Source organism: Megascapheus bottae, chromosome X, assembly GCF_031878675.1.
Source record: "Megascapheus bottae isolate mThoBot1 chromosome X, mThoBot2.hap1, whole genome shotgun sequence".
Taxonomy (NCBI): Eukaryota; Metazoa; Chordata; class Mammalia; order Rodentia; family Geomyidae; genus Megascapheus; species Megascapheus bottae.
The window spans coordinates 2,501,646-2,526,880 of NC_143547.1; the positions used below are offsets into that span (position 1 = coordinate 2,501,646).

Genomic DNA, 25,235 nt, shown 5'->3' on the forward strand with positions numbered 1-25,235 from the left:
CGAGCCTCTTGCTCCTGCTATAACATTGGCCTTCTGTTCTAGGGTCAGTGTCTCAGCTGTAAAGCATGAAGCTACTACTTTGTCTCACACCAAGGGTCTTCATGTGATTCATTCGTTGAAACCACTTTGAACAATTAACAGTCAGTGTAACACAAAGAATATTATGAAGCTGCAACAAGTTTATGTGTGAAGAGAACAAGAACACTACATTTGCTTTATCACTTTCTCTGCTCTCCTCTCTCTGTCTCTCTCTCTATCTCTTTCTGAATGCTTTTAGGGTACCTCAGTTTATATTTCCTCAGAACAAATAAAGTCTTCCTTGCGCAGGGGCCATGCTAATCTTCTCTGTATCGTTCCAATTTTAGTATATGTGCTGCTGAAGCGAGCACCAGAACAAGTAGTCTTTTATATATATATTTTTATTGTAATTAATAAAAGGGTTACATGATATTTGCCAGACAGAAGGTGCATTAATTCACATATATTGATACCCTTTCACATATCTTGGTCCCCATTACCCTCCCCTCCACCCCCCCCGTCTTGGTTTTCCCCCCTTCCCTATAGCCACACTACAACAATCAAATGCAGAAATTTGATCAGTACAATGATATCATAATCTGATAGAAAGTGCAGGTGTGAATTTTGCCAGTTCTTCCATTGTCTTATTGTACCTTTCTTCCCCTTCATGTGGGATCCAATCCTGGATCATGTGTTCAATTTAGTTAGCCTGTGTCTTGAATCTGGAACAATCCCTTAGCTTGTCTTTTTATTTCACAGCAAAATCATCCACATTTTTAAAAAATGCATCCTCCAGTTTGGGTTTGTCCCTTGTGTTGTCATATTTAGAGTATGGGTACAAAGCAGTGCAGGAAGCTGTGTCCTCGGTGCCTCTCATATCAGGAGGTTCATGCTATCATTTCATGCCATTCATTAACGATCACTTGTTTTAATGTTTGCCTGGATTTTCTGCACTGTAAACTTAATCATTTCCCCTTTTGTAACCAGTAAGTAAACTGTCAGGAGAGCTAAGACTCAAGTTTGTTTCTTCTGAAATGTTTACAGGGACTTGCTCTCTTGCTTGGGTTTTTCATTCAAGGTAAGTGCTCTGTCATTTGAGCCATACCTCCACTTGCAGCTTATTGCTCATTAATTTGAGATAAGGGTCTCATGGGTTTTTTCTGCTCAGATTGGCTTCTGACCTTGATCTTCAGATCTCAGCTTTCTGAGTAGCTAGGATTACAGGCTTAAGCCACCAGTACCCCCACTTACTAGTGGTTCTTGGTGGGATCAATTATTTCTGTGCTATTAACAAAATGGTGAATTCCAAACTCTGGTCATTTTTTCATATGACTTACTATTTTCAAAGGTTTTGCCTCATTGTTATAAACCAGTGAAATGTAATTTATATGCATGGCAGAGTGCACACTAATAATATGTGAGCTTCTGAATTCAATTCTTACACCCAAATCACATATAACTCTATACTAATGATAATAAAATGAAAGTAGCTTAGGACTCAACATGATGTATGAACCACATTATAAGGAAGATGCTCAAAGGTTCTTCCATGGTACAGCTGAAGAAGGCTTGTACTATTACTTCAATCAAGATGAAGATGGGGAACTTATTTGTAAATTCTTCTATATATGGCTATGATGAAAAAAACAAATACAGATATATGTGTATAAATTACATTTATGTTCCAGGCAGAGAAATTGCACATTGTTAGTCTCCAGCAACTAAAGGAAAGGCCTAATGTGTTGTCGGTTGGTAGAAGCAGATCCTCTTCAGGTTCCTGCTAGGTAATAGATGTTTGCTACGTGAAGTAAAGCTAAATGTCACTGGAAAAGTCGATACCGGACCTTTAGGAAGGTCATTTTTGCGACAGAAAACCAGGCACAAGGCCTTTTCTCTGTCTCTGAGAATCAAGAAATAGTTTCAGAATTGCAAGTTTGCCTTTGGTCAAGTGCCTGTGTTTCAGCAAGCCTTAAGTAAACATCACCTGTTCTGTTGGTCAAACACAGCTTCTGAGCCCCAGCACAAGAGAAGATTACAAAGGCAGAGAGTGTCAAGGATGTCTGGCCCTCTTCCAGTTTCTATCTGGAACAAATGTCTTCATCCAAGGACTGATGTTTGCTTTTAACAATTGTGCCTTATGTTATTTGCATCTTGGGGCCAGTGCTAACACAGCCACGTACTTGAACAACGATTCACCTGTAAAGTCATTTTAAAGATACCCTGACCATGAATGTGTTATAGAAACCAGTAAAAAAAAAAAGGAAAAGAAAAAAAAGAAAGAAAGGAAAGGCCTATCATTTCAATAGAGGCAGAGTCTCCAATAATAATAATAATAATAATAATAATAATAATAATAATATATTTTTTTTCTGAGGAATCAGCTGGTTTCCCCATCCCTGTGATGGGGACTGGTTGGAGGGACTCAGGGTTCTTTTATGTGCTCTACCACTGAGCTACATGTCCTCCTATCAGGTCCGGACCCATAACACCTGTATATGATTCTGAAACCAAGGGGAAATATGAGTTATCCCTCTAGCTTCACTTGCTTTCAGTTACTTGCATTTATCCCCAATTTTAGAGCGCACATAGCTGAGTTAGTATATCTCCATTCATTTTGTGATAGATCTTCTCTCTGATGCATGGTCATTATGATAGCAGAAACAAGTTGCTGTTTATCTATCTCGTACCAGTTGAAATCACTTAGTCTTCACTTGTCCTGTACAGGTATCTTGGCTAACTTTCTGGTATCAGAGAGCTGAAAACTCCCCCCTTAGATCTCAGGAAGGGTGCCATTTTATGAAAATGCATTCCATGAAAAGTCATGACATCTGACTACGTATGTAGTGATCACCTACTAGTTCACTTGATCTGCATCCAGTCACCACTTCCCATGACTTAGACCACCCAGTTTCTTCATCTCATCAATACCTTAAGCCGTATTCTCACAGAGGTAAATTTGAGACTTGTGGATCCTGCCATCTCAGAATTGGGTCCTTATAAAGAAACACACTCTCTCTGACAAAATTCATTTCAGTGATTGACATATTGTATAACAAGGAACAGTTCAAATCCTTAAAAACTGTGTTTTCATTTGATTTCCTTGGTAGTCTTCAGCTAATCTTTTTTTTTTTTGCTAATTCCTTGTTTACTTTCTAATAAGTACAGAAACAAATATGTATTTTAATATCTCCTCTCCTTACACAACTGGTAGTAGACATCCTCTTTTTATTTGTTGTTCATGGGCTTGAACTCTGGGCCTGGGCATGTACCTGAGCTCTTCAGTTTAAGGCTACTGCCCTACCCCTTGAGCCACAGCGCCACTTCCAGTTTTCTGGAGGTTAATTGGAGATAAGAGTCTCACTGACTTACTGCCTAGGACAGCGGACTTTACTGCCTGGGATGGCTTTGCACCTTGATCCTCAGATCTCAGCCTCCTGATCAGCTAGGGTTGCAGGCATAAGCCTCTGCACCCAGCTAGATATCCTCTTTCCAAGTCAATATTTTCAGACTTCAAAGATGTTATTATAAGAATAATCCATATTTGTATTTAAAATAAATCTATATATAATATACTACCTATTACTGTTTTATGAGATTCATTCCAGATGTTTTCTAGTAGTTATGTTTGTGGTAATATCTATCTGTAAACTATTTCAGATTTTGACTGTTCATTGTTAAAGATAGTTACTATTAAAATTATATAAACTTACAACAAAATGCATCATATTAAAAGGAATGCCCTCATTGATGTATTATATTTTACTATTGTCTTTACTCTTTGTGCCGATTATATTTGTTTCATCTGTATAGGGAATATTATAAAATAGTAGCTGCCAATTCCTCTTGAGGATTTCATATTTCCATTGGCACAGAGGATAAAATATCACCTCTTAAAATGACTCAAATATAGAGCATGTAAAGATGCAACTCCTATATCAACATAACTATTTTTTAATTTAAAGAAAATCAACACTACAATAAATGACATTGTTTAAGGAAAAAAATCTGGCTGACTCCCGTCAATATACAAATGTCACTTCCTATTTCTTCTCTAAATGTCCAAGGAGAAATGGCATTTCCTCCCCACAATGAAAAGTCTTTTTTCAGCAGACAAATCATGAGTGCAGATATCATCTCCTCTACGAGGGACTCCTGAATTTTCTAGATTTAGGGATTCAATTCCAAACCATCAACAATGAAAAGGGAAAGGAAAATAAGTAACATTATAGTAAAAAATATTGACAGCTCCATCCTTAACTAAATGATGACCTGTAATGCCATCAGTCATGTCATGTAGATGTTAGGTACCCTTTGATAGGTTTTGACAAATAGATTATGTCATGTCTTCCAAAACCCATGTCCCCAGTCTAATGAGAACAACTTTACACAAATATAGATTGAGGAACATTCTATAAAATGCTTGATTGATACTATTGAAAATTTTCAAAGTAATGGACAAAAGGTAAGAAACTAAACAAAAGAGACTAGAGATGTAATGATTAAATTCAATGTGAAATCTTAGGAGTTCTGGTGTAGAAAGAGAGCATATAACAGCGGAACAAACAAGATGATTGGAAGGGGGTGGGGGGAGGGAAACAGGGACAAAAACATGAGAAGGAGTATCAATCTGTGAAAAGTAATGCACCTAGCATGCATGAAGACCCGGGTTCGATTCCTTAGTACCACATATATAGAAAAAAGCAAGAAATGGTGCTGTGGCTCCAGTGGTAGAGCTCTAGCCTTGAGAAAATCCAAGGTCAGTCTCAGGCCCCGAGTTCAAGGCCCAGGACTGGCAGAAAAAATAATGATCTCCTTTTGCTGGTTTCTTAGTTGTGACAAATGTACACACTGATATATAATATTAACAATGGTAGAAGTTGAACTAGGGATAAATGGAACTCTGTGCTAGTTTTGAATTTTTTTCTACAATTACAAAATTATTTGAAAATAAAATTTAGTTTAAGAAATTAAGCAAAATTAAAACATAACATCTTTTAATTAGATATCAAGTATTCAATATAGATTTTATTTGATAATTCAGTGGTCCTTGCATACTTTTATTGCACAAACTATTTATTGGAGCCCTGTTTTCCATTTGTGCAAGGATAGGGCAGTCTGTTTCATGTATAATTCAACTAAAATCAAGACTATAGGTTTCACATGGATTTGTGAACATTGTGTGGTTCCATAATCATAATCTCAGGCTAAAGGAATTTTATGCAAATAAATATAGTAGGGAAATAGTGTGGGTAAATGTTCACTGAGGCACAAAATAATGGAAGGTGAGCCAATAGTATGAAGAGTGTCTTCATTGTAATTAAAACTTCCCTTTGGCTAGTAAAGTTTTAAAAATCCACTATAAATTAAAGTAGTAATGTCAGAACCTCTGGGGGCAAGTCTAAAATTCTTCTCTGTAATTGAAAAGCTATAAAACTTGCTAATTCTTTTCATTGCGGAAGCCTCATTTTGCAAGGAAGCTAGTATTTTAATTACAGCTCTTCTAAGACTGATGACACTTTTGATTTGTTTTTAGAGCTGTTGCCTCAAATATTTTGCCCTTTATGAACTAGACTATAAGGTAGATGCCTAATTTCTTATCCCCTTGGGATATTTGAGACTCTTAGTGGTCTAGCTCATGTCATAATCATTCTAGATTAGAATTTCTAAACCTTGCTCATTAGATATATGGCTATTAACCCTATTTGACTCTTCCTATGTCAAAAGATTGGAGTTTTAGTAATATTGGAAACAATACCACTCCTACTTTAAAACAGGGAGTATTAACATTGGGTCATGGATTTGGTTATTGTTTGTAAATTATTCTTTGTACTTTATATTTCCATGTGCATGTCTGTGTATGCACGTGTGCAAATTATATATACACATATGCAGATATACATATATGTACCCATTTTATATATATACACATGCACATGCATCACATAAGGCTTGAGCTCTGGGCCATTAGCTCTTGCTCAGCTTTTTTTGTTCAAAGCTGGCACACTACCATCTTGAGCCACACCTCCACTTCCAGCTTGTTGCTGGTTAATTGGAGATGAGAGTCTCCTGGACTTTCCTGCTTGGGTCGGGTTCAAACTGAAGTCCTCAGATTTCAGCCTCCTGTAGTTAGGATTACAGGTGTGAGCCTGTCTTAATCTAAAATCATGTGATATATGCAAAAATGCCCTTAAGAGTCTTGGTGCTAAGGTTCATATTTATAATCCTAGCTACTCAAGTGGCAGACATAGGGAGGATCACAGTTCAAATTCAGCCAGGGCAAAATCCAAGACCTTAGTTTAAAAGTAGCTAAGGTACGGGGCCAGGAGTTTGGCCTAGTGGTTAAAGTGCTTGCCTAGCATGAATGAAGACCCGGGTTTGATTCCTCGGCACCACATACATAGAAAAAAGCCAGAAGTGGTGCTGAAGCTCAAGTGGTAGAACTCTAGCCTTGAGAAAGTCCAAGGACAGTGCTCAGGCCCTGAGCTCAAGCCCAGGACTGGTAAAAAAAAAAGTAGCTAAGGTAAAAATTATTGGAGACACGGCTTGAGTGGTAGAGCAACAGCCTACTAAGCATAAAACACTGAGTTCAAATCTTGCTGTAGCCACACAAACAAAAGCCCTTAAAAGGTTGGTTGAATTTTGATCTATGCAGTACTTAATAATTCTTTGTAAAGTCATTGCCTTGATTAAAAGCAAACCATTTGCTTAACCCAATGATTTTTCCCCTTTAGTGTTACCCACAAAATTATTTCACTACGACAAACATTTGGTTTGCCCAGGTGGCCCCTCCTTTTTCCCCACTCTCAGATAAGTTCTGTTAATATGAAACCAATAGAGAAAGTCAATGTGTAAGAACACTGAGCAAAGATCTTGATAAAGTACTGGTCAGGAAATGGAGAAATACAAATATTTAATCCAGCACCTATAATTTCTGCACTGAAATATTATTCTTAGTCATTTCTTAGTTTCAAGGTAAAAGCCAGCACTAGTTCTTCTACGCAGGGAGGGAAGAAAAACAAAAACAAACCCCTCAGAACAAGAAATTTCTCCACCTCCCCCAAAAAAACTAGGGTTCTAAAATTTCTCGTGTCCTCAAAAATGAAAAGAAGCAATTCTGGAACCATGATTACAGACTTCCTGATATGTAGAGAATGCCTCCCACTCCCAACAATGGGACAGACAGAAACACACACACACACTAGGCTTTTGTCTTCACAGTATATTGTTCCCAAGAATGGCTGCTGGCATAGTGATGGGCAGAGTGCCTGACTGAGAAAGCCTCTGCTATGGCAGTGGGTGGAGTCTGGGGAGGCTCAGAAAGAAAATTCCTGGGAGCTGGGGCTACACAGTAGCTCCAGTAAGTCAGTCTTTGGAATTCCAAATAAAGCCAATGCATTGGATTCCTGGAGTTTCTATCAAAATTCCCTTTGCTTTTTGTGTTTGTTTTCTGTGTCTCTACAGGGTGTAATTTTTTTTTGTGGTGGAAGAGACTATGTCTCATTATGTAGCTCAAGCTGGCTTGGAATTTATAGGATAACCCAGTCTAACTTCAAACTTTCTAGCTTCCTGACCTAGCCTCCCGAGTGTTGGAATTACAGAAGTGTACCACCATGCCTAACAATTGAAGTTTCTATTAAAATGAGGAATTATTCTAAAGCTTTATGGGAAAGGTAGGAGAAATGGCAGAGGAAGAGAAGGATTGAGAGGGAAAAAGAGAGTTAACTATGTCAATAGATAGCAACATTTTGGTTCTTACTGTCATATACATTAGCAAACCAGTGGTAGTACACATCTAGATCCTGATAAGTTTTACATGAAATTTTGTTTGTTTTTAATGGGGAGTACTAGAAGCAAAAGACCTCTAGGGTAGTACAAAATGTCTTTGCAATTGTTCCCAATTCCTGTAAGTAATATTTACATTCTTATCATTAATGTCCGAAAGCACTATAGTGGAGGAAACCATTCAGCAATTTCCACAAATTTATGTGTGTAAACTGTGGAAATATAAAACAGACTCCTTGGTTTTCCAATGGCTTATTATCCATATTTTTCTTTGTTATTTATTCTTTCAGTATGTATTTAGAAAGCTGAGATGGGAAAATGTCAAGCCCACGTAATTCATTGAACAGCCATCGGTAAAACACACAAACAAATCATAAAAGGGCTCTAGCTTTTAGAGACATATCAAGACTACCATTCTTGGAACAAGCTTTGTCCAATGTCATATTGATATCCACATGCCTTTGTTATATTCAAGAAAAAATAAGTAAAAATTATGAAATATGGTATGATACTGTGTTTTTGTTACTTTATTCTAGAAAAAAGGTAAGAGTGAATTGGTAATTGCACAAATGAAGTTAACTCAGTTTCCCAATTACCAAACACTTGGAAGAGGAATAAGTCAGCTCTCTGGCTACTCCTCTTATTTCTGTGTCTATTGAAGGAGAATGTGGCCAAACTGTTCTCAGGAAGGCAAACCCACAACCAGACAGTCACATGTAGTTTTCACCTCTGCACTGAGTGCTCCATTTCACCTACACACTTCCTGAAAGGGGCTTTGCTCACTCAGTTGCCTGACAGCATTGTCCCCCAATCCAATTCAGCTGACTTTGTTTTTAGTCAGCAGTGACAAAACAGGTGACTTTTTTTCTTATTCTCTTGGGTTCTACATTACAGTCAAGATTTATCTTTTTTTAAAAAACCAAAGAGGCTTTCAAAAGAGAACATGGTGGATGTGACTGGTGGTTCGTAATGCCAGTACATATTGTGAATTATGCTAAGAATCTGAGAGTAAATATCTTGGAGCTATTAACTTCTCACATTCGGGCACTGCTATTTCATAACTACCCTTTCCTCTCTTCTGAACACTTGTGGCATTTTCCATAAAGGAACAATCAACATCACATATATTACTTGTACAAGTTATGGTATTATTGTTAAGAAGAATACTCTAGGCGAACTCTTATGCAATGTTCAACTTTATATTTTGGAATTATTGGAGCCATTTAAGCAGCTTTTCCATAGGTGGAATCTTTAAAAACACCCTGAATACCCTTTAACCAGGGCTGAGAGTCCCTGGAATGTTGGAACAAGAATGATAAATGAAAACCCCACATTATTTAAATGCTTCCCTGAAAGGTGTAATAAATCATCTTTCCTGATTCTATTTGAAGACATGTCAGACAACAGGGGTTCTCTTGAGAAAAGCAATCAGGAAGTGACTCCATTCCCTAGCAGCATTTTTCAAATTGCTCTTTTTTGTGCACTAGAATGTAGAAAAGAAAGTGAAATCCTTTGCACTCTTCTGTACTAGTGGTTCCCCCCCAACACACTTCACATAACAAAAATGCCTGCCCATACATTTCCTAAAGACTGGCTATGAGCCAAGCTTAGCAGTGTATGGTTATAATCCCAGCACTCAGGAGGATGAGGAAAGAAGATTGTGAGTTTAAGACTAGCCTGGAAGATGTCAAGGTCCTATCTTGAAAGAGAGGGCGGGGAGAGGAGAGAGAGGGAGGGAGGGGGAAGAGAGAAAAAAGACACTAGATAATATAAAGGGATGAAAAAAATCCCACCTGTTCTTTGGCTATGAAATGGAAGCAAAGAAACCAAAATGATATTGTATTTGGCATTAGAAACTGCAGCACTGTCGTTGCTATGATGACTGGTCTGATCAACCCATATTTTCAAAAGCCCGAGCCTTTCCTAGGAGGCAACTCAACCAATTCTCAAATAAGGAGGGAACAGAGAGTATGGGCTTGCATTTCCTCTTTCTGATAGCAGCAACAATAGTAGCAGCAGCAGAAGCAACAGCAAGCTGGGCAGAAACACATGCAAATAAAAACCAAACACTTCAGAAGCTAAGAAAAGCAGGTCCAGGCCAAACGACAATGAATTTCAAGGCTTCAGCTCAAATATCACTGATTTAAATCCATTTGTTATAGCTCTTTAAAGGAATGTGCGGTTAAACACACAAACTTCTGTTGGCATTCTTGTTGCACAAATACTTGCATGTGATTTTTTTAAAAAGAAAACATAAAGGAGTAATGGAAAAACTTTCAGTGAGAATGTGAAAAATTAAAAAAGTGCTTTTGGTATTTTGGTGATTCTTTTGCTTTCCTTTTCTTTTAAAGATTTTTGAATTCAAACCAAACTGGAGCAAAATGGAGACTGCAGCTACATTTTAGTCACCTTTGTGTTCCAGACTACAAGAAATGCTAATTTTCATTTTTGTTGAATGAGTCTTCACACTACACATCCCGAATCTGTGCATCTTCTATTTAGCATAATATTAGATTGAATTCCACCAAGCCCTTCCATGTGAAATGCAGTGAGAGAGGAGTTCAGAAGATCATATAGCTCAAATGTTTTTCTTTTCGTTTTTTCTATGCTTCGGGTGATTTGTTGAAAGAATCTGCTTTCTGCTGCCATGGTAGCCAGGCAGCCATAGTTCTTCTACTTCCTGCTAATCATTTGCATTTCTATGGTCTTTTATAACTGAACATTTCAAAGAACCCATAAAATGTGAGGATTAATTCAATTAAAGTGTACTTCCAGGTTCTGAGATGAAGATGACAATGTTTTGCTCATTTTAGATTGAAAATAAGGCCCCCACATTGTTAGAATATTTCTCTTTCTGAATTCGGTGTCTTGCACAGTAGAAAAACATCAGCTTTGCTTCTCATCAGAGCTGGAAAGAAACGCTGCATAGATTTCCATGATTCTTACTGCCTTCAAACCTTAGCTTTATTGTTTTGCTCTTCTAATTAAGCTTCCATTATGAAACCAATTGAACTCTGTAAGAGCAGGGGGCCATAAAGAAATTAGCTGAAGAATTAAAAACCCTCCTGTTCAAAGATTGGGCTTTTTATGCTCATTCTCCTCTGTGGAAATCCCTACATTTCCCCTTGGGTGAACTTTATATTGTGGATCGACCCTAAATTTGTTGCTGTTTCCCATAAGTACGTTTCAAAATTTAGTACACAATAAAAAATGAATGACAAGAATGTAAAACAGGTCTTCTTGAGGTGTGGACACTGGTGGGAAGGGAGAGGTTGAACAGAGAGGGTGATGGAGGGTCAGTATTTTCAAAATATATACATGTGTGGAAATGGAACAATGAAGCTTGTTGAGATTGGTGTGGGAAGGGGGAAGGAAGGAGTTTATGCTTACATTATAACCATATGTGGACATGTCAAAAATGAAACCCCTTTCTACAACTAATGAGTAAAAATATGGAACAAACCTATCGGAAAGACAAGCATCTTGTAGGTAAGGAATTACATTCATGTGATCGGGCAAATATAATCTTGACATCTACTCAATCCTGCTATAAACCTTAAATCCTCCAAGGGTCTGAGATCTCCAGGTGAAAATCTCTGGCTGAGTTCACCCAGGAATTTGGATGCAATCTTGCATTGTCGTTTAATTGCTTCACCATATTCCGTGGATGGGAATTAGGCCATCTTTTCTCTCTCAAAGGGCTTGCTTTAGAATCTTGTTTATTTATTGCTTGGTCCATTCTCTTTCTTCTCTTCTGCCTGGGAAGAGACACTGAATTGACTCTTCAAGTATTTGGGTGCTATAACTCGTTTTATCTTTTAGTATAAAGTGACCTCCATCTAGTAAGAATTTGATGAAATATTTAATTAACAAGTTTCCATCTTTGTAAAATTTGCCTCTCATTTGACACTTGTTTCTCTTTTGTGAATTTTACAAGGTTCTTCAGTTTTCTACTGTGTATAATATTTCTGAAGATCCATTCTCTCTGGAGGGGAATATCAGAGCCATATGGCTGAGTGGATAAGGGATCCAGGAGGACCTTCTGGCTACTAGAAGAGCCAGAGAAAATGGTGGCCCTTTATCAGTTATATACTTTTTGCTGGTGTTTTTTTAATCCCCTTCGTTACCATCATCTGGTCAACAAGTTATTATAAACATTGTTGAAAAGGCCTTATTAATTCTAAGTATAAAAGTTGCTCTTTGATATTCTTCCTCCCCTCCCCACCCAGCCCAGTCATGGGACTTGAACTCTGAGCCTGGGCACTGTTCCTGAGCTCTTCAGTTCAAAACTACAGCCCTACCCTTGAGCCACAGCCCCACTTTCCATTTTCTAGAGGTTAATTGGAGATAAGAGTCTCATGTTCTTTGTGGCCCTGGCTAGCTTTGAACTGCAATCCTCATATCTCAGCCTCCTGAGTAGGTAGGATTACAGGCATGAGCCACCGTGCTTGGCTTGCCCTTTGATATTGTTAGGACTTCTTCTTTCTTATGAATAGCCAGCACAATCTTGCTTGGACTATCATGGCCCTGGAACTCATCCTGTGACATTTCTGACACTTTCCTTCTGGATCATTTGGAGAGACTTTAGATAACGTGTGATGACTTCAGCACTTTATCTCCATCGTGAAATTTCTCAGGCAACTCAGCTCCCAAATCTCATTAATACTTCAGCTCCTCAGATTGGGAGACTCTGAATGCAAATCCCACTTAGCCATGATTTCATGGAACTGGTTGGCAAGTATAGGCATTTCTGCTGGAAAGAACTATCAAGAACTCTGCTTTCAGCATGTGTGAAAATAGAACAATGACACTCCTTGAAATTGGTCCAAGAAAGTGAGAAGGATGAGGTAAAATGATGGAGGGGTGAATTTGATCAGGATACATTACATGCATGTATCAAAATGTCACAATGAAATCTTTCTTGTACAATTTACATATGCAAAAATATTTTTTTTTAAAAAGAGAACTCTGCTTTGTAGTATAGTGGATGCAAGGGTTGGCCAATGGTCAGTCATTTGTATAGAAAGCTTTTCTGACTTTTCTGGTTAAGTTGTGAGTCCATGTTCAGGATGTAATGGTAGCTGTGGCAAAATACAGTGAAGGTACAGTGAAAATACTCTTAGTTTCTCATTAGCCATGAGAATTTGGACAGGCCACTCCCTCTGGGTTTAATTTTTTACTTTGGGAAAAATGGCAAACTTGAGTTAGGTTCTTTCCAATCCTCTCTCAGTCCTTGTTATCTCTCAATGTCTCTGACAAATAGGCCAATATGTCATTGTGACTTCTAACACAGGGCCCTTTATTCTTTGTGCTGGTATGCACACATATTTCCAAATAGGGCTTCCTTCATGTTTAAGAAGGGCAAATGGATAAGGAGAACTGAAAGTCAGGGTGTTTCACTTCTGACTTGGTGAGTTTTGAATTTAAATGCCTTTCCTAAGAAGCAGTGGGTGGGTAGAAGAAGCCTACAAAAAGAGAGCCCTCCCTGAGGTTAGATAAGCAATGTGCACCTCCTTTCTGTTGTCAATTCTCTCTGGGAACAAAAAACATCACTGCTCAAAGCTCAGCTGCCAAACTAACAATAAGGAGAAAAGCAGGGGGTGGGGTGGAGGCAAAGGGAGGAAGGGAGAGAGAATGAGACATTATTGAACAAAGAACTAAAAGGTGGATGAATATAAATGTACTTAATCCTTAGTCAACACACTTACCTCTAAAATTGCCATATCTGCATAATCAGGGTAATTTCTGGAGTAGAGGTCTGCGATGAGCCCCCAGAAACAGAGATGTTTGCTTCCAGTCAAAGACAGTGTATCTCAGTGATAGAATAAGTGCTTACCATGTGTAAGGACTTAGGTTCAATCCATACCAAAAATTAAATGAGCTGGGCATGAGCTGGCTCATGACTATAATCTACTCAGGAAGCTGAGATCTGAGGATCACAGTTCTAAGCCAGCCCAGTGAAGAAAGACTGTAGGACTCTGGTTTCCAATAAACTACCAAAAAGGCAGAAATAGAGCTGAACAAAAGATGCACCCATGCTGAGTTCAAGTCTGAAGACTGGCACAAAACAAAAATCAAATCAAATAATGCAACATTAAATAAAAGAAAATCCTTTACAGCAACAGAGAAAATTATTGGTATTCCCATGCAGTCCATCTCAGGAGCAGCTACAGGAGCTGAATAAGAATTGAGGTGAAATATATGACAAAGTAGGGCCAGGAATGGTATGCCACCATTTTTTCCCATCATTCTTCTCAAGGCAAAGGAATCCAGCCTACAATATGGTTGCACTTTGGACATTCATGGGAGTCCTGAGTAATTAACTGCAGGAAAATGATCATCTGCATGATTTTTCATAAGAGTTTCTCAGTCCTCTAAATGAAAGACAAAAACCAAATAAGGGTATATGAAATGGCATTTGGTGTTATAAAGTGGAAAGGCAGAGAAAGGTTAAGGATTGAAACAGGAAGAGGAAATGCTGAGGAAAACATATGACACTACCACGGTGGAATTTTTTCTTTTTTGGCCTTTCCTGAATTTCCAGACTTACTTGTAACCATTCGTCCTAAGCCATTCTTCTGATTTTTATTTGCATCTTAGAAAATGAAGTCAGCATTTTTTAGGCTTGAGCTTTCATATATGGCATTTGGAAATAAGTTGTTCCTTATCTATTATGAATCCTTTTTCTAAGCTTTCTTAGGATTTTTTGAGTGGAGATAATTTTAATTGTTTCTGTTTAAATACTGGAACCTCTTACTCTCCAAAATATGTGTTTATTTTTCAGAGAAAAATAACTAAGGAAAAGGGATAAGAAGCATACAGCAAAACAGAAATCCTCATAAGAAGTGTGAAGGGGCTAAACAAAACAATTCATAGAGACTTTTCAGGAAGCACTCAAGAAAAAGCAGCCATCATGGAAAATTAACATAATGTGATGGTGGATGAAGATGAATGAGATGAAGCAACAGAATCACCAAATAAATATTCTAATTAATGCTTACTTTTCTCATGGGTCTTGCTAGAAACATTTTTTTAAAGTATTCAGTGGTTATCTAGTAGAATGTTAGAGATGGAGAAACTTGTTTCATGGAAGCTCACTATATGTTTAAGACTGCCTCATATCCTACAGATGACTAAAAGACAGAGTCACTGCCTCAAAGAGCTTGCATTCTAATACAGGACCTACTTACAAAACAGAACAAAACAAAACAAAGAAATATGTAGTATATTGACTAAGCAACTTGGAGAAAAGTGAATTAGAGTACAGGGGACAGAGGCAGAACAAGAGGGTGGAATTCATGTTATTTTATGTCGCAAAGATCACTAAATCTAGTCTTCATCTTCTTCATGAACTGAGGAATAAGTCAATCCTTTCAGAATATCCAGGTAGCTAATAGTTCACCAGAACTAAATCCAAGTTCTTCTGACCCCAGATCACTGCTCTTTCCTCTGGCCTCAATTCTAGGCTTGCTCACATTGGAAATGAAATGTCATAGTCAGATGTTGGAGTGTGTCATATCTTCCTTTTGCAAAGGTTTAAAAGAAAAGAAATTCTATTTTTTTCTGAAAAAAAACCCCACAAAGTGACTTTGTCCCTGTTTCCCAGGCCTCTATTGCTGTGTTTTATCTCTCTAGTTCAAGTATAAGTTCAGAGGAGCCAAGGGTGGTAGATTCTCTTTCCAAATACAAAATGAATTATCTAATGCAAACCGATGGCAGAAGCATTGGTAGTTAAGGTAGTTAAATGATGTATCATTTGACAATGTAAAAGTTGTTGAGAGTTGACGCAGCCAATCATGTGGTCAGTAAGTGTTCATGAGCATCCAATCCATACTGTACTCAGCACTCTGCCTACTGACACACAGAGAAAACCACGCCCCTAATTTACATATGTCCACGTGGTTTACCCAGTAACCTTGTTAATATTCTGACTTTGATCTGAGATGTCCAAGTAGGGCACTTCTCTTGTGCTCCTAGGAGACATAGAGTTTGCTGATCCACAGGCTACCCTTGAAGTATTCTCAATCTAGACACCTATGCTTTGTTTAGCTGAGGAAAATTACAAAAGAAATACAATGGTTAAACTCGCATTTTTCTTTATTTCTCCAAATGCTCTCCTTTCTTGAAAGAATTGAAATTTAAAAAAGAAAAAAAATGTTATGAAAGAGCAATGCCAAATCTGAATTACAGTGTTAGGCAGGTAATTATCTGGGCCCAGGCAGATGTCTCAGACTAGGAATTAGTTCAGCAGACAGCCAGGGCCAGACTGATAAAGTTCTAGATCGAAGACCACACATGGAAGATGCCACAGCTAAAAACAAGGGGGGTTTGGGGGTCTACAACTTGAGGTGGTAAGAAATGGGGAACGATTGTCACTGTACAAATCATTCTGAAAGCTTCTCCTTCCTCACCAGATTGTACACTGAGAGTGCTGTGTACTAATCTTGGCTGAATGGGTGACTCAGTCCTTGTCTGAAAATGAAAGGCTTTGTCCTTGGATATGAAATAAAAATAGCAAACACGACCAAGTGTCTTTTCAGGGCTTTTCCTCTGCCAGGGGCTGCCTCTGCCCACTGTTTAGAGTCTCTGCTGTAGCTATTCTAAAGGAAGGAATTAATAAATAAATGAGATAACTCGCAGACCCAGTTTGTAGAAAGTAGACCCTCATATAAGCTCCCCATATGGGAGGCCTCCCTTCTAGCGTCCATTCTATTGGGTACATGTACCAGCTTGCCATGCCTTCCTTCTGTTGCAGTCTTGACTGTCACTGTGCAATATGAATCTATGTCCTGGGGACTTGGAAGGAAGAACAGGATGAAAAAGCAAAGCATATACATTTTGAACTGATTCAGCTTGAGCACACACTGAGCTACCCAAGTATTTTATTTCTCCTCCTCCTCCTCCTCCTCCTCCTCCTCCTCCTCCTCCTCCTCCTCCTTCTCCTCCTCCTCCTCCTCCTCCTCCTCTTCTTCCTCCTCCTCTTCTTCCTTCCCCTCTTCATCCTCCTCTCCCTCTTCCTCTTCCCCTTCCCTTTCCTCTTGCCCTCCCTCCCCCCCCCCCTCCTCCTCCTCCTCATTCTTCTTTGCAAACTCGGTTTTCCTTTCTCAGAGAAAATTGAGAACCATAGTAATATGAAACAAATTAAAGCCTTGCCTCTAAGTGGCTAAAAAATGTAACTGTTCTCTTTACTTTTCTGGAGGCAAAACCAGTGCTGTCAAGTGTAGGGTTTTCAGGTAAATGAAACTTCATGACAATTTGTGACTTTGCACCATTTGGTGTGGAATGGGTAAGATTAGATCAACAATGGGGGTATGGGGTGGTGAATAGTGACAGAAATCTAACTTTGGCTTTCTTGGCATATACCAAACACTTTTAGGATTCCTTAATCCTGTATACTTAAGGGTTTCCATCAATGTTCTTTCACTTTTCAACAGTCAGAATCTCCCTAAATGTGCTGAGGAAGGACAAATAAAATGTGCTGGACCACCAGCCACCAGAAAGTTGTCATTTGCCTTTGGAATTGCTGGTTGTTTTCTTTGTTCTAAAGTTGAACTAGAGAGGTGACACACAGAGGTGGACTCTAATCAATTACCAAAAAGATTTTCCATAATCTAAATAAGCCATTGGAGGGGAAAAAAGATCAGTTCACTCATTTGATCACAGCTTCAGTGTGATAATGTCCTCCTAGCCTTGAGAAAGGGAAATGGACAGGCAGGCATTTTTTCCCCACCAAATCTCAGAGTTTACTGCAGTGTGTCATTGCTAAGTTCCACTGGGCAACTTGAATGTCCTGAGTAGGGTGGAGAGCCACTGGACAGTGCCAGAAGTAATCTAGCTAACACTGGCTCAAGGTTTCTGAGTAAGTTGTGATAATGTTTTGGTTGGCAAATACCATTATTTTTCAACAGTCACAGAAAACAACACCACCACAATGCTTGCACTTTTCATTCAAATTACTTTTTCTCACTGCTACTTAGAAATAGTTAAAAATCATTTGTGCTTTTCATGGTCCACACTTCCAGATGTGCTCCATGTCAGTGGATACCAATAGATGGGACTCTGATGAGAGCTCTCCGGATGGAGGAGGAGCAGAGAGTGGCAGAGAAACGTCTAATCTTTTTTTTTCTTCTGTTGGTAGTACTCATAATATTGTGATTTCTTTACAGGAAATGAGCATGGCTTTTCATTTGTTGGGATAACAATTCATTTTGAGATAATTTAGATCTTTCAGAAATCTTATGGAATTCCCATATATAAAGTGTATATACATATACACATGATCCATATTTTAAACTAAATTATGATAAATATATGTGATAAACGATTAAAAAGCAAAATCCCCACATACTCATCAGACAGTTTCTGCCAATAATCAGAGTTTATATGACCACTGTGCATTTGCCAAAACTATAAGCTCACCTTGATACAGTAGCATAAACCAAACTTCAGACTTTACGAGGGATGCACTGGTTTCTCTATGAATGTGTCTTTTCTATTTCAGGAGCCAATCCATGATACCATATTATGTTCAATCAACATGCTTTAAAAAATTCCAATTGAGTCATTCTAGTCATTCTTTAAGTCAGCTCCACTGAGCATCTTTTTTGTTCAGGGCTCTGGCTAGATTGACTGAAATAAATAAAATGGATAGGTCTCAAACCCTTTGCTCTCTAGGTGTAGAGGCTCATACACATATACCCCAGTGGGTGTGTACAATCATAATACGTAGCGAAGGGTTCCAGTGGATGGTAGAATACAGGCATAGCTCTTTTTCCTAGGGCCTCTCTGGGAACACATTGTTATGAGTTCTAATCCTCTTGCTTCTCCATTGCTGGGATCATAGGCATATTCCAAAACATCTAGCTATAGATGAGAATATTATCATCTGCTCTGCCAGTCTTTCAGAGAAAATAGTAAGAACTCAGGAAACAAATCATCGTAGAGTACGTTTCCTGTATTGTGTAGCCACTCCTTATATTTGTGCATTATAAAAGAATATTTTTCTGCATTTGAATTGTTAGTAAATAGGATCTCCTTGCACTAAATAATAGAACAAACCCTGTGCCTGTTTGCAGTAGACAGAATGACGGCTTCTTAATTAAAGACTGGATCCACATTTTGAACCACAGGACCTATGAACTTTGTTATGTTTATGGGAAAGGGGAATTTACAATACATATAGAATTCAGATTAACTAGGGTGACTGACTATATTAGAGTATTGGAGTATTCGTGTGTGCCAGTGTAAATGGCAAGGGTTTTGAAAAGTAGAAAAGAAAGATATGACTATGAAATAGAGATACAGAAATTCGGTAACTTAAGAAACTGTCCCTGGTGTTGCTGACTGTGAAGATAGAATTGAAGCCACCAGTTGGAAGAAGCAAGGAAGCAGATCCTCATCACTATAAAAGGAATGCAATTCAGCCAACACTTCCTCTTCAGCTCAGATTCTTGTTAGACTTCTCACTGACAGAACCTTCAGATAAAATATGTGTTTTGGTTTAATCCACTTGGTTTGGGGGAAATTGTTCCAGCGGCTAGCAGAAACAAACATACTTGTCCACAGTAATTCTGGCACATTCTTGGACATAAGATCTGTATATCAGCTGCATAGTTTTTTTTTTTTAAGATCCTACTAGGCTCCTCTTTTCATGTATGCATAATCACAGGTAAATTCCTATCCCTCAGCTTCCATTTGACTGGCATGGAAGGTGGTTGTTGATCTAGAGCAGCTGTTTAAAGAGCTCTTTTGATACTTTCTATTACATTTGGTGGAGATTTATCTACAAAAACAGTAGTGCCTGATTCTGGCTCTGTGGTTCCGTGTTAAACAGGGTGTGCCAGGGGTAAGCTAAAACGGAAATTCCAGCTCACGGGCAATGTGATGTTGATAGATTCCAACTCAAAATATTTTAAAAAGAAAGATGGTATAAGGTCAAGTGGGTCTTTTCCCCTCATGATTTCAAAGTTTTCCTAAGAACGAAAGATATTAAACTTTTCCCTTTTGCTTACGGTGAATATAAAATGAGAAATAAATGATGCTGAGTCCCTGAGCCAGCAAAGAGGGGGAGAAAAACCCTCATTCCTAAGTAAACATCTGTAGAAGGATTTGGAACTGAAGCTAAGGAAGTTCTGCGGCCTACTAGAAAAGGAAGGAAAGGCTCTATTTACCAGCCAAGGATTGTGCTTCCTGTTGTGAAGTTCAAGGCTGTTTCATAAGGGCTGGGGTAGGGGTGCAGGATCCTGTGCTGTAATGAGTAAGGAGTGCTCTTGGTTCCTCCATCTTACACAAGCTTATGGCCTTGCTGCACAGTGAAACAGGCATAGGCAGAAGAATGAGATACTTACTTTTGCACATATATTAGTGCTTGTGTTCTAATTGCCAGGTTATCTTCTTAGATATAGTAACATGGAACAGGTAGCATATACTTAATTCCTGTGTATGTTTTTGCTTTGGGGGGATTAAAAATGGTTTGTAGAAAAATGAATTCACCAGAATCTCCCCACAGCATGTATTTGTTGTAAACTCCCAGCCAGGGGCAACATCAAAGGAATTATACTCCTGTCTTCCTCATCATCTAATTTTGCCACCAATGCATGACAACCATTTTTGCAGGTTTATCTGCAAGGTCAGCCAAGACATTTCAACTGAATATTTCTGTGGCTAAGCTGACCTATATAAAATAGAATGGAAAACTGAAGACACTTCCTGGGTAGCTGATCGAATCAATATCCAAAAAATTCTAGACTTGTTCAGTGTAGAAAACTTGGAATCTCTTTTCACACAGTGTTCACATGTATATTTAGCCATTTACTGATTGCTATACTTCATTCTGTTAATTAATCTCTGTGCTTCAGTCATTTCACTTTTAATGACACAGTAGTAATATTCTATGTCATATTGTGGTTGTGAGAATTAAGTAAGGCAATATAGGACACTGTAGAATTGCTACTGTTTTAATTAAAAAGAATAGATCAACTTCACGATAAAGGAATAAAAGAAACAAAAAGAGAAGGAAAATGTATACACTAGGAAATGGTATACCCACAACGGAAAATTTATTGAGTTTCTCACTTGGAAATTATGGATTAAAATCCCAAGTTTTCAATCTCATGAGCACTGTGCCATTTCAATGAGCAGTGATATCTCTCTTGTAGCAATGAAACCCTGCCATATTGTTCTTTAGCCTGTCACTACTTAACCTCTGGGGCTTGGTTTCATATCTCTTCAAATATATTCTCAAAGTCATTTCTTAACTTCAATTTTCAAGCCTGAGAGTCTGTTTTTTCCCAATCATGGGCCTTAAACTCAGGGCCTGGGCACGGTCCTTTGGCTAGAGCAATACCACTTGAGCCACAGCACCATTCCTGGCTTTTTTCTATGTATTTGGTACCAAGGAATTGAACTCAGGTCCTTGTGCATACTAGGCAAGCACTCTACCACTAGGCTAAACTCCTGGCCCTGAGAGTCTGTTTCTAACTGGTTTAATAATTAGGTGACTAGAAGACCCTCCTCTCCTTCCATTTTCCCCTTTTCTATCTCCCTGGACTGGAGGTTCTTCAACTAGTACAGTAATGAGTGGCCTGTTACTACTGAGAATGCTAGCCAGATTCTTCTCAGACACTTAGATTATATCTCAATACTATGTTCTGAACAGATCACCCCTAGACCACACTGGAAGTGAAAGCACTTGCTCATTCCTCTGAGTGGGACACAGTGTACAAGGAAGTAAAAAAGAGAGAAAAAGGAGAACAGACATGCTTTGTTCCCTTTAATCTCAAGTTTAATGGTTTAGAGACTGTGGAGTCCAGTTTATAGGTCAGTAAGTTGCATGATATTATTTCCTTCTTTGCAATCTCCAGTGAACACAGGGATCCAATGCCCTTTGTAGGACACTTTAAAATATTTAACTTTGAAAATCTTACCTGGGTACAATGCCAGTCAGGACACTTGGTGACAACTAACATGATGTCTCCTTATGTCTTTTGATTTTTGTGGCTGTAATTCATGCTGACGTTTTAGGATATTCATTTATTGAGAAGGTGAGTGGATAGCCTCACTTAACTATATATTTTCCTGGAATTTCATGGTCTGGATTAAACTTATAGAGCCTCATCCTGACATTAGCTCAGGTTAGAACTAAATATAGCTCTTGTCAGATCATTCATATCAGATCATTCAACATCTTTCAGATACCAAGGAATATTGCTCTGCACTCTTCAGCATTTGTTTCCAAAAGGAAAACCCTGGCAGGCCTTCTTGAAATCGCTGTCTTCTGTCATATATCACCTTTTCCTAAGTCAAGTCTCATATTCCATCTCAGCCTAGAAATAGCAGTCTTTCTCATAACGTTAGAGAGGGATTGGACCAGATGGCAGGTACTTTCTACTTTCAACAAGCTAATTATCTCCTTTTTCTTCATTGTGATATTGTACAGGGAAACAAATATCTGGCACCAGGTATCTATTCCAGTGGCAATATTCCTGCATCCAGGCTTTATTTATTGAGTGGAAAGAGTGTTCTTTTGAGACTTGATTTTTATATCTTTAAACTGGCAATAATGTTAGTCTGAAAATGTTTTTGAGAGCTAAGTGAGATCATGCATGCAAAACATAGAACACAAAGGCCAACATAAAATAAACACTGAATTCATTTACCTTTTCTTTTCTTTTCTTTTTCATTCATGGGGCTTGAACTCTGGGTCTGGGCACGGTCCCTAAGCATTTCAGCTCAAGGCTACCACTCTGCCACATTAAGCAATAGGGCCAATTCCGGTATTCTGGTGGTTATTTGGGGATAAGAGTCTCACAGACTTTTGTGCCTGGGCTGATTTTGAACCACGATCCTCAAATCTCAGCCTCCTGAGTAGCTAGGATTACAATTGTGAGCCATTGGAGCCTGGCTTCATTTAGCTATTATTACGCTTAATATTACTGGGCTAAAAACATTATCTTTTATGGACAAAACACAAACACAACAACAAAAAGTAGTCCAGTTAAATGCATGCTCTTTACAATGTTATATTAAAATACTAGGAATTACTATAGTAATTATGAATCTCTGCTATCAACTTTCAACTTTTTCTCCTTCCAATGTGGTGCCCAAATCATTGTTTTCATATAGTCACTATGTCAGGGTCTGATTTCTACCATATTTCACTTTTTCTGTATTCATAGCACTGGATCCAAGTGCTATATACATGGCAGTATATCATAAAATATAGTATAACATGATATTTGAACTGATCATTTTTTCTTAACTGACCAGACTGCCATGCATGGTAGGTAATCGTGAATGACCCTTGCCCAGTTATCAGAGAGATTTGATGAAGCCACGATGCACTGCAGTTACTCCTGGGCATGTCTGAGCAGCACCCTAACTGATGCATGGCTCATGTTTAGGCAAGCTTTATGGTTCCATATGCATAGTTGCTAGTGGCAACTGAGCCTGGATGAGGCATAGAGGTTAAGCAGAAATAACTTTGTCCCTCCTACTGAACACTGGTCACACGGCTGATGCTTATTACATACTATCTCATAACCCTTTCAACCACCCTTAAGGAGACAGTATTTGTCTGTGAGGAAACAGAAAACTAGAATGTCAGCTACAGAGTGGAGCCAGGCTGGCTGTCTTACCACTTAGGTTTGGGACTGCTGTCTTTGTTGCTAGTCAAACTTAGAAAAGATATCTAGTTTTTTCAAGTACATGACTTTCTGAGACATTCCACACCATTAGATAACAATCTTCACATATTTTTCTCTCCCTAGCTTTGTGGGTAGTGTAAGGTCCCCCGAGAAGGTATCTCCCCCCCACACTTCTGTTTAAGTCTCCACCCAGTACCTGAGTTACTTACTGGCACACCTAAAGACAGCCACCTTCCTCTTCTCTGAGGTCACATTCGGGTCCAGCTCCAATCACATCTCCTGTCTGACAGTGGGAAGTTTCCAAGCCCTGAGGTCACATCTGCATTCCATGTGGCCACACTTCCCCCCTCACCTGGCCACACCTTTCCACATTTTCTCCCCACCCCCTTCCATAGAGAAGCAGGGGCCTTGTGTCTGGGCAAGTCACAGCTCCTTCTTGCTAGAACACTGTGTGGTGTTCTCTTTTCATCAGCCTAACTTCATTTAAATCTTACAGGTAGCTGTCATGAAGTCTTTCTTTGTATGATATCCAACATTATAAGATTTCCAATAGTCTTTCAAATGATAAGATCATTTGAATGGAATAAAAATACTCTACCTGATGCCTTAGATAGTGCTTGGAATGTCCAATAGAATCTTTCTGATTGAATCTAATTTTAAACATGCTATTGCTTAACTAACTCCCATTCAGCCCCACTCCCTCAGCTATTTTTACTTTAGAAAAATATTGGTCAAAGAAACCAAAGACAGCTTCTCATAGCAAATACATTCTGAATTTCCCCATAAACACAGACTCCCATGACAATGAAGCAAATATAAAAAAGTAAGAAGAAACTCATTATCTTCATATTGTCAGCTATAAACCCTTTCTGAGAAAAATTATATTACAATACAGATTCTGCTTAAAGGTTTTATGATTCTGTGTTTAAATGCCCTTCTTTATTACTACTTTCTCTATTTTACCTCTTAGGTGATATGAATATATTAATGGAAAATATCCATCAATGTGTAAGAAAAATAAATTGAGCTGACAAATTTGACTTTAATTAGTCCATATATCAAAATTCATTTTGAGTATTTCAATATATTTAGTGCTTGCTGTAATCATTCTCCTTTTTCCTTTCTCCTCACTTTAGTGGGTGAGTCTCCACAGACAGTGGGGCTGAAATGAACCATCTGTTCTGGTTTCTCCTAAAAAAGAATGCACAGCATAACTTCACTTACTACTATAGATACTCCTTTTTGAAAATGAACGTTAGCTCCCAGAGGGGGGATCCCCCTTATTGGGGTCAGTTCTGGGAATTATGACCTTGTTCAACATTGTAGAAAAAGGTTTATTATGGCTTGTCATTTTCTGTTTTATTCACCTCATTAGAATCTTGGAGTTGGGGTATTTCAAACAGACTCTCATTATGTTTCTTTTTTTTTTTTGGACAATGGACAAAGGACATAAGAGGTTACTATATAGTGGCCTCTCCATATGTGCTTCTTCATGAGGAAAGTAAAATATCAGAGCTGGGGGAGGGGCTTGGTTTTTCTCTCCATAAATCAATACAGATTCAGCTTCTGAGAGATCTGTAGCTACCATAATTCTCAGCCAAGCATGGTATGGTTTCTTTATTTATTAGGAAGAGCTTTCAATGCCCACGAGCTATACTGTCTGTTATCTGAAGATACCACACAGTGGGCAGTCAGTTTTTAATTAACTCCCTAATTGTGTCACTTCTTTTCTTCTGGGATGATGTTGTGTGAGTTCTGGTGTATGATCTACAACTTGACTTTTTTTCTCAC

At 38.4% G+C, this 25,235-nt stretch overlaps 1 non-coding gene across 1 annotated transcript; it reads right to left on the bottom strand.

Annotated features, from left to right (window-relative positions):
- Positions 1-282: 282 nt before the first annotated feature.
- On the bottom strand, positions 283-389 carry LOC150040371 (U6 spliceosomal RNA). Its single transcript, XR_016533986.1, has one exon. It is a non-coding gene; the product is annotated as a U6 spliceosomal RNA (small nuclear RNA).
- Positions 390-25,235: the final 24,846 nt, after the last annotated feature.